Source organism: Aedes albopictus, chromosome 3 (assembly GCF_035046485.1).
Source record: "Aedes albopictus strain Foshan chromosome 3, AalbF5, whole genome shotgun sequence".
NCBI lineage: Eukaryota > Metazoa > Arthropoda > Insecta > Diptera > Culicidae > Aedes > Aedes albopictus.
Window position 1 is genome coordinate 12,462,016 of NC_085138.1, and position 12,552 is coordinate 12,474,567.

At 41.0% G+C, this 12,552-nt stretch overlaps 1 protein-coding gene across 3 annotated transcripts in view; it reads right to left on the reverse strand.

Annotated features, from left to right (window-relative positions):
* Positions 1-12,444, reverse strand: part of LOC109423435 (immunoglobulin domain-containing protein oig-4) — a 14,431-nt gene extending 1,987 nt beyond the window's left edge. The window contains exon 1 of one of the 3 annotated variants that reach the window (XM_019698442.3): positions 12,310-12,444. The gene's annotated coding sequence lies outside the window, so the exon portion shown is untranslated. Of the gene's footprint in view, positions 1-12,275 lie in introns of all 3 variants that reach the window. The other 2 variants (XM_062861255.1, XM_029853449.2) reach the window with 2 other exon arrangements.
* Positions 12,445-12,552: the final 108 nt, after the last annotated feature.

A 12,552-nucleotide genomic window follows, 5' to 3' on the forward strand; every position in this document is an offset into this window, starting at 1 on the left:
TAATAACGAATTTATTACGAACTTGAGAAAAATGATTTTCAGGATTCTCTTAGTACTCTTGGAGACCTTTCTTCCAACACATGGGTTGCTTTGATCGACGCGTTATCTTAGGCGTTACAATGGGTACGTAGACATGGTGTCCCGTTACGGAAATTTTAAAGACCTTCATAAGTGAATAAAGAAGTTTGGTTTGATCAAATATTGAACCAAAAATCTGTACCCATGATGAAATGATATTATAGGGTGTATATATTTTCATTATCCTTCTTGGTGTAACGCCCCTACTGGAACAAAACCCGCTTCTCAGCTCTACGACGAAAACTACGTAAACAAAGGGCAGGTATTCTGGTGGATCAGTATAACAAGTGATATTTTATTAAGTTTTGTGGTGACAGCATACTCTATAGATGCTATGGCCTTTTTAACATGTCCTATGAATTACCATCATGATGTATTAAAAGGATTTTAGAATCACACAACGTTCAAAACTTGAAGATTCCGAAGTGATGGTTGGCATTCCTTGTTTACCCCATTAATCACCGTATAATTTACTTACATGACGACAAACATGTTTTGAAGCTTATGTGCTTATTGAAAATAAAAAAAATGCAAAATGCATCACGAAGTCTAGTGACCTCCCTCTTGTCGTTTTGATTGTCAACCGGATTTTCTTCTCGAAATCCGTTTGTTTGTATCGTTACTGGTTGTCGTTAGCTAAATATCAACGGAAAGCCCCAATAATCCCATTTATTCTAAAAACAACATAGTAATATCAAATTTCAACCAATCGTCCAGTTTAACGGTTCCCCAAAACTAACATAGTATAAAAGAAAAATCACCTTAAAAATGTAAAATTTATTTCAAATGAAATTGGTTCCTATATTCCCATGGCGCATGAGCCTTCAAATAAAGGATTAAAGCAACATGCAACATATGCTTGAAAAGACTGTGTTTAAAGAATGTACTATAGATATCATTGAATCTTCTTCGGATCATTATAACGTAGAATATGGACAAACCGCGAAGATAGATACGTCGCACAACCATAGTTTTGGAGATACAATTAAACTTCACGTACCCGACCTCCGATAACTCATTTTTTTTTAAATGCTGGCATTTCGTCAATTTTCATCCGATTTTTTTTGAAGTCGCCCTCGATCGATCATAAATTGATGCTTATTTATTACACTCAAGTGACCATGTAGTATCCGGAACCATTCCGACGATATTCCGGATTGTACTGGGGTCAGGGGGTGAGAAAGGGGTCTGTTTTGCCGAATGGCTAAAAGTGATTATTTCGTGTGTGTTATTGTGTTTCAGAGGCCCCCGCGGAACCTGCTCCAGGAGTTACGCAGCGGCCATATCAGTTGATACATACTCAAGTCATTTTTTTCTATCCCATTATTTCGAAATCATGAAGATTGATACGTCCCTCGGCATGTTTTGGTTGCAAACCAGAAATGTCTTCGATGACACCCCCGTGGAACCTGTGCAATATGATCCAGGGTGGCAATATTAGTTGATACATACTTCAGTCTATCGTTTCTGACTCAGTCATTCGAAATCATGAAGATTGATATGTCGCACGGCATGTTTAGGTTGAAAACCAGAAGTGTCCCCAATGAGGCCCCGGGGAACTTGTCACGAGCATCCGGATGGGCCAACTTATTCAAATCTGGTTATAGAAATTGTATTTCATTGTTCGCAACAAAAATTTCGCTGAAAATCGATGGTTCAAACACAACAGCACACGAAATAATCACTTTTAGCCATTTTGACAACCCCTGACCCCAGCACAATCCGGAATATCGTCGGAATGGTTCCGGATATTGCATGGACACTTGAGTATAATAAACTAGCACCAATTTATGATCAATTGAGGGCGACTTAAAAAAAATCGGATGAAAATTGACGAAATGCCAGCATTTTGAAAATGAGTTGTCGGGGGTCGGGTACGTGAAGGTTTAATAAACCTCGAAACAGGTTCTCCAGGGCCCATTCCGATGGCCACCATAGGGCCAGAGCGGGTGTGAAGGCCTCTTTGTATCCTGCTGGACAGCTTCCATCTGTCTGAAAAACATTGCCGAAGACACCAACATTCTATCTAGCAAAGCATTTGATCTACAACTAGATGTCTTTAGCCGTAACGGGACACCATTTGCAAAACACTGTTTTCACGCGAGCGTAACGCTGCGCTCCCAAAACTAAATCAAGAATATTTCCAAAACTATACATTTCTCAGTAAAACTCACTTCGGCAATCTTGTTCACATCAATCCAAAGAAGAAATGTCTAGAAGACTCTATTATTCAAAACAACATAACAGAGCTGATATACGCATTTTAGTTTGAAAATTTTAAAAAGAAGATTTCTGCGATGGTGTCCCGTTACGAAATGTAACACGTTGTATAACGTAAATTTGAACCAAAACTTCTTAGAACAAGTATTGCATCAGCAAGTACATCTAATAAGCTTGTTATAAAACCTGTTAAACCATAAGGTCATGAACATTTTATTCGATTGCAGACGTCATTTGTTCACGAAAGTTAGTTCCTCGCGGTGTCCCGTTACGCTGGAATGTGTCAAAAGCTTTCATATAAATTTAATGCCTGTTTTTGAATTATAATAACAAATATTAACCCTCAAATAGCGGACGGGCTTGATGGTCTAGTGACTACCGCTTCTGATTCGTAAGCAGAAGGTCATGGGTTCAATATCAATCCCTGGCCCGTCCCTTTCATCCTACTTTGTATCGTTCTATCCACTTTCTCTCTCTCTTCTCTACATATACAACTCATGTATATCCATATGTTCATAGCCATCGCTAGAACCAGAAACGAATTGCAAAAATTCATTTCCCATCCTTCCAACTTCCTCAGCACAGTGTAATATAACGCCTACAAGTTATGCAACCAAAGCGAACCGTGCCGCTTGTACTTCATCACACAATCTATCACCTTACGAACATCCTTGTAACCGGTTGGTTCCAATTTTTAGATTTTCTTGTGTATGAGTGTTTGTATTTGAGAAAATTCACGTTTTTAAATAATAAATAAACCAGAAGGCACACCCTAGCGAGTAACCGTACCGCTGTTGATAATAAAACGTTACATAGGGAGATTGAGAGCTCGTACAAGAAGAGTGCTAAGATGGCAGTCGCTAAGAGGGAAAGGCAAATAGATGAGAACCGATGGGCGCTGCCATCTTCAATTTTGGAAGATTTGGTCAGAAATTATAAAGGCGTCCGTGTGTGAAGACCAGTTTAAAGTGCAGTGAAATTATTAACCCCCCCCCCTTCCTTGGGGCTGGATAAGGGAGCTGCCTCCGTTCAGGTAATTAGGTCTGGTATTCGCCTGAGGACCACCCTGACGGAAACCTCTAATTCCTTTATTTAGGACCTCGTTTCCGTTTAATAAAACGGTCCACACACGGCGGCTCGGAAGTCAATATGGCTTCCGAGCCTAATAGCTAAGGATTCGCCATCGTCCCCTTCAGGACGATTCCCTCAGGCCGTTGGCCTTAACCGCCAAGGAGGGACCCTTCTCGGCACGGTCATTCCGGTATCGTCCTGGGCCGTGCCGATTACGCCAAAGAAGGATGACGCCTGATCGCCCAACACCAGCCAGCAACGCCCGCTGGTCCCGTCGGCCAAGTACCGGTTCGACAAACCTGCCGTTACGATCCCAAGCTGCCCCGGCGGCGAGATTCCGGCCACACGGTAGTGCAGGAGCAGCCGTGTGGGCCAAAGCGAAGAGAGAGAGTCTGCAGCAACGGTAGTGAGTACACCTTCCATTGTCCACGTCTCGCTTACACGCCACACAAAAATGTACACCCACACCCACACGCCACACTAGGAACCTTAATAAAGTTTTAAAAATGTGAAAGTTCCTTGGTTTTCATACGTTGTCGCGAAGCCCCTCCGATTACCGAGTAGCATGCCGGCCCTGAGACCCAGCTCGAGGGGTCTCATGCTACTGAGCTTGAAACCGGGAGTAATTGGGAGCCACTGTGGTTGCGGAGCAGCCCTGTAAGTCTCCGTAGTTACAATTGGCGCCCCCAACGTAAATTTCGTGAAAGGTAATCGGAGGATCGGTTAGTATGAAAATCTAAGGATTTTCCAACGGGAGGTGGCAGGGATCCGTGCTTAGCACGAATGTCTAAAACCGCACACTGAAAGCGAACCCGATTAGGATTTTTAAAAGCATGAATGATTTAAAAAAAAGAGGTCCTGAACGAGAGGACTATTTACCGGAATCTTCTCGGTTCAAAATTTTAATTTGTCGTGATCGTCCAAAATTTGTCAATTTTTAAAATTATAATACGACTATACTTACTATACATACCTGTGATAATACTTACCAAACACTATACTTACCTGTGATATTTTACCATTGAAAATCAAATGCAGCACACTTATACTTACCTGTCACTAATTGACAGAGACAGATTGGAAAATTTCTTTAACAAATTCTATTACACAATTTTGCCCAGACCAGAAGGGTCTTGTGGCGCGTAACACCATGAAAATGTCTTTATTTTTCTCAATGAGAACATACACAATGTATTTCCGGAACAGCCTAGTAATGGACCAGGCAGGAAGCCGGGAGCGGAATGCATGAGCTGGCGAGGAGTCATCCGTTTAGGTCCTCGGAGCTCAGTGCGCAAATTCCACCCATATTCCACCGCTGAGGTCCCTACGCCTGCTGGGAAATCGTTGAGGGTATCGTTCTGCAAAGAAAAATAAAGAGAAACATTATTAGTGGGAAAGGTGTCATAAAACTTTCGTGGAAAATGTGTGAATAACGACAACTTTCCACTTTATTGGATTGTGGATCAACGTATCACAATCAAAAGTTTCTGTTGCAGGAACTGGGGAGTTAAACCAGCACTCATTATGGTCAGACTGGTAACCAAACCCCCACTAGTCAACCATTGTTGACCCGTGAGTCACTTTTGCGATCACTGGTTGTGATCGATTGCGTTTTTAATTGATTAGTTATGTGCACTTTAATCATCGTAATTTACTCACCTGCAGTGCATCTTGCATCATGCAAGATGGCTCGCACGGATTTCCCGGGATTTACAGGGTTTACTGCAGGCAAATCTTCGCCATGAAGATTTTGCTCTGGCAGCAAAACACCCAACCCTCTTTGGGATGTTATCCCACCGCCGACACCAACACACCTAGAAGAAATACATAATCGAATTAGATTCGTTATGTTTTAATTCATTGATTACTTACCCTACTGTTTCATTGAAAATTTGGCCCATTTTCAATGAAAATCGAACTAAAACCGTTCAACATATCGCCAAGATCACTGTAAACAAAAACATTGATCATGCCGATATGTTTGACGTCTGATCGTTTCCCGAAGAGTGACGTTTCGCGATCTGTCACTGATGATCGATCGTCGATCGATTCATCGATCAAAGTGACATTTTGCCCGCCAGTGAATCCCGCCTGCGCAAGAGGTACACTGAGGCGAAAGATCGAATGCGATCTAAATGTATATAATGTAAATAGGGTTGTAAAATTGTTTTGCTGCGATTTTTGTAAAAATGTAAATATGTTTGTTTGCCCATGTTTCGGGATTATTTTCGTTATTTATTATTGATTAAATGTTTTGGTAGTGCACGTTTTAATTTATTATTTTATTCTTGTAGTAATTTATTATTTTAATTTGTATGTATTGTAGTGTATAGTATTATTATGATTCCGCGCGATTAGTGTAAATATTTATTTTGTTTGTTTTTATTGTTGGTATTGTTTGTTACACTTCCACAATACCGTTTGAGCCGAGGGTGATTTGGTAACCAAAAAAAAATGCAAATCACTTCGTGCTTTTACATTTTTTCATCGGGGTAGTGGATAGTGTAACCGGTTGGTTCCAATTTTTAGATTTTCTTGTGTATGAGTGTTTGTATTTGAGAAAATTCACGTTTTTAAATAATAAATAAACCAGAAGGCACACCCTAGCGAGTAACCGTACCGCTGTTGATAATAAAACGTTACATAGGGAGATTGAGAGCTCGTACAAGAAGAGTGCTAAGATGGCAGTCGCTAAGAGGGAAAGGCAAATAGATGAGAACCGATGGGCGCTGCCATCTTCAATTTTGGAAGATTTGGTCAGAAATTATAAAGGCGTCCGTGTGTGAAGACCAGTTTAAAGTGCAGTGAAATTATTAACCCCCCCCCCCCCCCCCTTCCTTGGGGCTGGATAAGGGAGCTGCCTCCGTTCAGGTAATTAGGTCTGGTATTCGCCTGAGGACCACCCTGACGGAAACCTCTAATTCCTTTATTTAGGACCTCGTTTCCGTTTAATAAAACGGTCCACACACGGCGGCTCGGAAGTCAATATGGCTTCCGAGCCTAATAGCTAAGGATTCGCCATCGTCCCCTTCAGGACGATTCCCTCAGGCCGTTGGCCTTAACCGCCAAGGAGGGACCCTTCTCGGCACGGTCATTCCGGTATCGTCCTGGGCCGTGCCGATTACGCCAAAGAAGGATGACGCCTGATCGCCCAACACCAGCCAGCAACGCCCGCTGGTCCCGTCGGCCAAGTACCGGTTCGACAAACCTGCCGTTACGATCCCAAGCTGCCCCGGCGGCGAGATTCCGGCCACACGGTAGTGCAGGAGCAGCCGTGTGGGCCAAAGCGAAGAGAGAGAGTCTGCAGCAACGGTAGTGAGTACACCTTCCATTGTCCACGTCTCGCTTACACGCCACACAAAAATGTACACCCACACCCACACGCCACACTAGGAACCTTAATAAAGTTTTAAAAATGTGAAAGTTCCTTGGTTTTCATACGTTGTCGCGAAGCCCCTCCGATTACCGAGTAGCATGCCGGCCCTGAGACCCAGCTCGAGGGGTCTCATGCTACTGAGCTTGAAACCGGGAGTAATTGGGAGCCACTGTGGTTGCGGAGCAGCCCTGTAAGTCTCCGTAGTTACATCCTCAATCCATGGATCGCATCACCGACCCAACGGTGACTCCCAGATCTCCCATCCTTTCCGTCGCCAACTGGGAGCAATCAATAAAAATGTAAACAGCAGTCATCCCATTCTCGCTGGTATTGCTCCAGGAACACTGCTAGGATTAATTCATAAATTTCTGATAGATTCCGAATCTACCAGGAACTTTTGCTGGGATTCCTCAGGCAATTTCTGCTAGGAATTCTCCTGGAATTCTTGACAAATTTCAGCAAGAATTTCTAGAAAAATCCTAGTATAAATATCTGCTGAGTGTCATTATTCTAAGAGAAATTCCTAAAGGGATCCTTGATCAAATCTCTGGAGAAACTCGGGAAGGACATGTAAAAGAATTCCTTCAGAAACCTCTGAAGCAATCCCAACAATCATGTTTAGACATTAGTAGAATCCCATCAGGCATTTTTTGAGGAACTCCAGGAGGATTACTCCAAAGATTTCTCTAGGATTGTCTCCAGTAATGTCTGAGAGCATTCTCTAGAAAATCCTGCGGGAATTGCTGAAGATATACGGATACACCTTCAAGGATTTTTCCAGTAATTTTTCCGGGGGTTCCCCAAAAAAAGCCAATTGAAGCTCCTTCAGGTATTCCTCCTGAAATTTATCCAGGGATTTCTCCAAGAATTTATTCATGAACTCCATCAGGGAATTTCCCAAGAATTTCCATAATAGTTCCTCCAGTTCAAGGATACTTTCAGATATAGCTCTCAGAAATCCTCCGCAAATTCCTCATGTGGTTTCTTCAGAGATTTTTTTAAGGATTCCTCGAGAAATTCTCTTGAGATTCTTACAGAAATTTCTGCAAGGATTTATCCAAGAATCCTTTTGGCATTGCCACAAGATATTCTTGCTGTTCTTTTGCTTTTGGGGAGTTCTCCAAGAATTCCTGCAGGATTTCTAGTATACTTGAAGAATCCAAGCAAGACTGCTTAAAGGATACACATCTCGCATGCCTGAAGAAATCCCAGCAGAATTCCAGGAGCGATTTCAACAGATATTCTAAAAAGAATCAAAAGAAGATTTCCACTGAGAATACGAAGAGAAATTCATAGAAGTCCTTAGAGAAATTCTGAAGGAATCCTTGACGTGTAAGCCACCATGCGTCTAACACACCTTCTATTGACGATCCTGCGCCAAATACAACGCACAGGCAAACAAAATTGTCCCACCACAAAATATGCACACCGGTTTCAGCATACATTGGTTGATGTCGCCGCTACAGTTTTCCAGTAACGGAGCGTTATTTTGGGGTGGTATTTCGACTAATCGGTTTGTTTATGCACTGTTTCCTTTGTTGTTGGATGTGTGAACATTGTGCTGTCAAAGATTGAACATTTACACGATCGTCGCAAAATCCTTGCAAAGCTCAATAATATCGCCTAGACACGCTACTGCAACTGGTGAGCGGGGATGGAAAATGATGAAGATTGCAGCTGAGCAGACACAAACCAAAACAAACCAACTCGTGAACAACAGGGGCCCGAAAATACTCGTGATTCATTATTCGTGAGTAAACAAAGCTGGCAAGCACTCGCCTGTAATTCGCGAAGCTTCTCTGAGCTTTTTGCATTTTGATGAAAAACGCATTTTCACCACTGGCAGGGGTGCTTTTCACAGTGGGGTGACATGGCTGTCAAACTCGGTACATCGCCGCTCCACCCAACATCATTTTTGGTACGGCGCGTTTTGGTACCCACTTTCTGGTCGGTTTACCCTAACTTGCTCCTGATTTTCGGGTGTGTGGCTCGTGTGTTGCTAATGCTTATTTCAGAAATTACACATTTCAAACGAAAACGTTGTTTTTGATGATAGTTTCTCTTTCCTTATCACTTTGCACGATATTATATGTAGCAGCGAAGCAGTGTCGATGTTTCCAGCGCATTTTTTTTCATGAATTAAGCAATCAAAACAAAAATATTGGACGCCATGTTGAATTGAATGCTGGGTAGATGATTCTGGCCCTTCGTCATCCCCCTGGCTTTTCAGGAAGCATAAAGCATTAGGGGCTATTCATAAACTACGTAGACCAAAATTTGGCCGTCTTAGACCCCCCTCCCCCCTCGTAGACTTTCGTCCATACGAAATTTGTATGGAGCGTAAACTTTGACCAGAACACCCCCCCCCTCCCCCCAAAAAGTCTACGTAGTTTATGAATGGTCCCTTAGTTTATGATGAATAATTACTGGATTTGGTTTATAAACAAACTACCTAAAATGCTTTCCTCGAACCTCCACTAGTTCTTCACGAATAAAAACTTATGAGTGTTTTTGTTTTCGTTTTGCTTCTTACTCACGAAGCAGGCGGGTGCGAATAAACTCACATTGTTTACTCTCGATAAATAAGGTTTAAAGTTTTTCATCATTTTTTCATCCCATACAAAAAGTATGAAGTTTCAAAATCGACCCAATTTTCTCCGATTTATTTTAATTGTTCTAAAGATCATAAAAATAATCTTAGAAATGTTCCTGAAAGTTTGAAATTTCAAGAACTCTTTATATGCTCAGCTCAAAATCGACAATATGGTCACTTACTCCTCCTTTGCATCTGGGCCACTCAATTACTTGAAGAATCTCAGCAAGACTTCTTGGAGAATACCCATCTCGCATGTCTGAAATTTCCTCAGCATTCCAGGAGCTATTTTAGATATTCTCAAAGGAATCAGAAGAAGATTTCTAGTGAGAATGCTAAGAGAAATTCCTAGAAGTCCTTAGAGGAATTCTGAAGAAATCCCTGAGAAAAAATATATAGACGGTTCCATTTAGGACCTTTTAGGCTTTTTTTGTAGGATAACTTATCATTGCGATCATTTCTCGGATCTATTGTGATACACCACCCACTTTAATGTTTAACCGTATCTCAAGGCGATAGGTCACTATGAGTAGAGACCCTCTGCACATGATATGATTATCGGTATTTTCCCAGCAGGGAATAATATATCGGATAAAATGAATTACCTTACAAGGAGATAACGACCATATATCAGAGGGCTGTAAAAATCCCTTGTCAAAATACTTTAGCCTTGTGATATAAAGCGCATTACAGTCACATAGCAAATGTTCAGATGTCTCAGTTTCCTCATTGCAAAAAACGACAAACATCCTCTTCGACTATTTTGATAAGCCTTTGGTGATATTTAACTAACTATAACTAACCTTTTAGGCTTACATCACACCTCTCCCATAGTCACGATTTAACCAAGAACCAGAACGAAGCGACAAAACGTAAGTGCTGGTTAAATATATACTATTATCATTGAAACCATAATCCAGGGGTTCTTAAAACCATGAACACGGAGCATCTGCAATGTGATCCTAAATCACTAAGATGCAAGGAAGAAAATTGTCGGACAAAAGGGGTATAAAACAAGCAACAAAGAATTGATTGATTGATTTGTCTTCATTTAAGAGACTTTCAGCCATTGGCTGGTTCGTCTCTTAATACAGCAACAAAGAAAGCGCGACGATTATTCTTCATCCCAGCTGGTAACAGATAATGACATAATCTCGAAAATGTTTGTTGGTGACAAAACAGAAGTTAAACTTGTTGTTTTTTTACCCCCCGTAAATCGCCATGGAATGGCTAAAAATCTCTAAACTCGCGGTGTACGATATTTATCTTATTCTGTTTAATTTGGGACAAACCTATGTCGCATCTGGTGGATTGTCGCAACAAATGCAGGTTGTAACATTGTCATTACTGTTACGTGATGGTTGAAATTTGATTCAGTGCTAACATGTTTATTATTAAGAATATTAATACAGTTCTGCGTTGAATGATATGTTAATCATTTAAATGCTTCTCTACATGACATTATACTTATTCTCCCAAAACCGAACCGCATTAGTTTTATTTGCCTTCGGCTGGAGAATCATATTTCGGAATCCGTTCCCGAAAAAAACGTGTTTCAACAGGACGAATTTCTGGAGGAATCCATGTAGAAGTTACAGCAGGGATTGGTGGATGAATCCCACCAAGAATAATTGGAGGAACTCTAGCAAGAATTTTTAGAGGTAATACCAGAAAAATAGCAAGAGTAATTCTTGGGGAAATTACTAGAGGATCCACATGACAAACTTTCTGGAGGAAACCATTTGTGAGGAATTTCCAAAAGGAATTCGTAGAGGACTCTTTAAAAAAAACCCTATAGAAATCACAAAAAAAAACAATTTTCGAAGGAGTTCTTCTGGAAATTCGCGGAAATGCCAAAAGGAACTTTTGGAGGAATCCATGGAAAAATCTTTGGAAAAATCCTCTTCGATTTTCAAATGCCTGATGGGAAATTCTTGCTAAGATTGCTTCAGAGGTTTAACCACGTATTCCAATACAAATCCTTCCTGCGATTCCTTCAAGGATAGCTATACCAGTTCCTTCCGCGATTCTTTTTTCAGATTCCTCTTGAAATTTCTCTTGGAATATCTGCAGAAATTCCTGATAGGATACCCAGAAATTCCTGATAGGAATCGTCAGCCGCAAAACAAGCATGCATGCTGAATTGTTGCTTTATAATAGTAATGACAGTTGAACTAAAATTATGCTGTACACATTACTGCACAGATGCTTTTTCAATTGAAAAAGTAGTCAATGTTCAACCTTTCGAATCGATATTAACAATGATAATTTAAAACACTTTTCAAGCGTTTAATAAGATTTTTATTCGACTTGATTAATTCCTATACAAAATAGCTTAACAAGACCATTTTCTACTTATTGTTAAGTTCATATGAAAATTACCACATGTATCTGTAAAATGTGTTTTCCACAAGTCAGATAAGCGCTTTCGTTTCATCATACTTCGAGCTGCAAAAAAGCTTATGAAGCAAACGCTCTTGGAAGGAAGCTCTCATAAACTCTTATACAGCAAAAATGTTAGTTGGATAGTATCACTTCAGAAATTTGTCTAAAATTCCTCTCGTGAATCCTACAGGGATTTCTCCAAAGACTCTACATGGAAATCATTTTAGTTGGAAGCAGTTAGCACTAGAGTTAGATTTTGCCGCCACGCAACACGAAAAGATGATATACCCACGTTACGGGTTCCGGTCACAATCTATCATTTTTAAAACCTCCTTAACCATCCCTCGGCATGGTTCGCATGACACCTAGGATTTGGGTTCCCTGATTGGTGGACCTTGTCAGCATTTGTAGTTCACTGCCGACTGAACATTGCCGCAATGAAGGCTACGATATTCTTTTAAAAATAATTCAGTGCCTTTTGATGTAGATTGAACACTTCGAGAAAATCCACTAAAACACTGCTATAGCACCGGAAAAGGCTTTTGTAATTACACAATCTTATCACTTTTCGGCACCTATTGTTCACCTTGAATTTTTTCCAGACACCGGTCACACAATACGTCACACACCCAAACCAACCGTCACGATCAATCGCTCGAACAAAACTGCGAAGCCTATCGGGCGGGAACCAAGAGAAAAGGACGATTACGAGAACCGGTCGGATCTGTAGATCTTCACAGCTACCTCAGATAGGGGAGTTCCATATCATAAATTGAATCAGAACGATCGTCTTCCATTCCATTATCCAATTGACGATAATCAGAGGCGC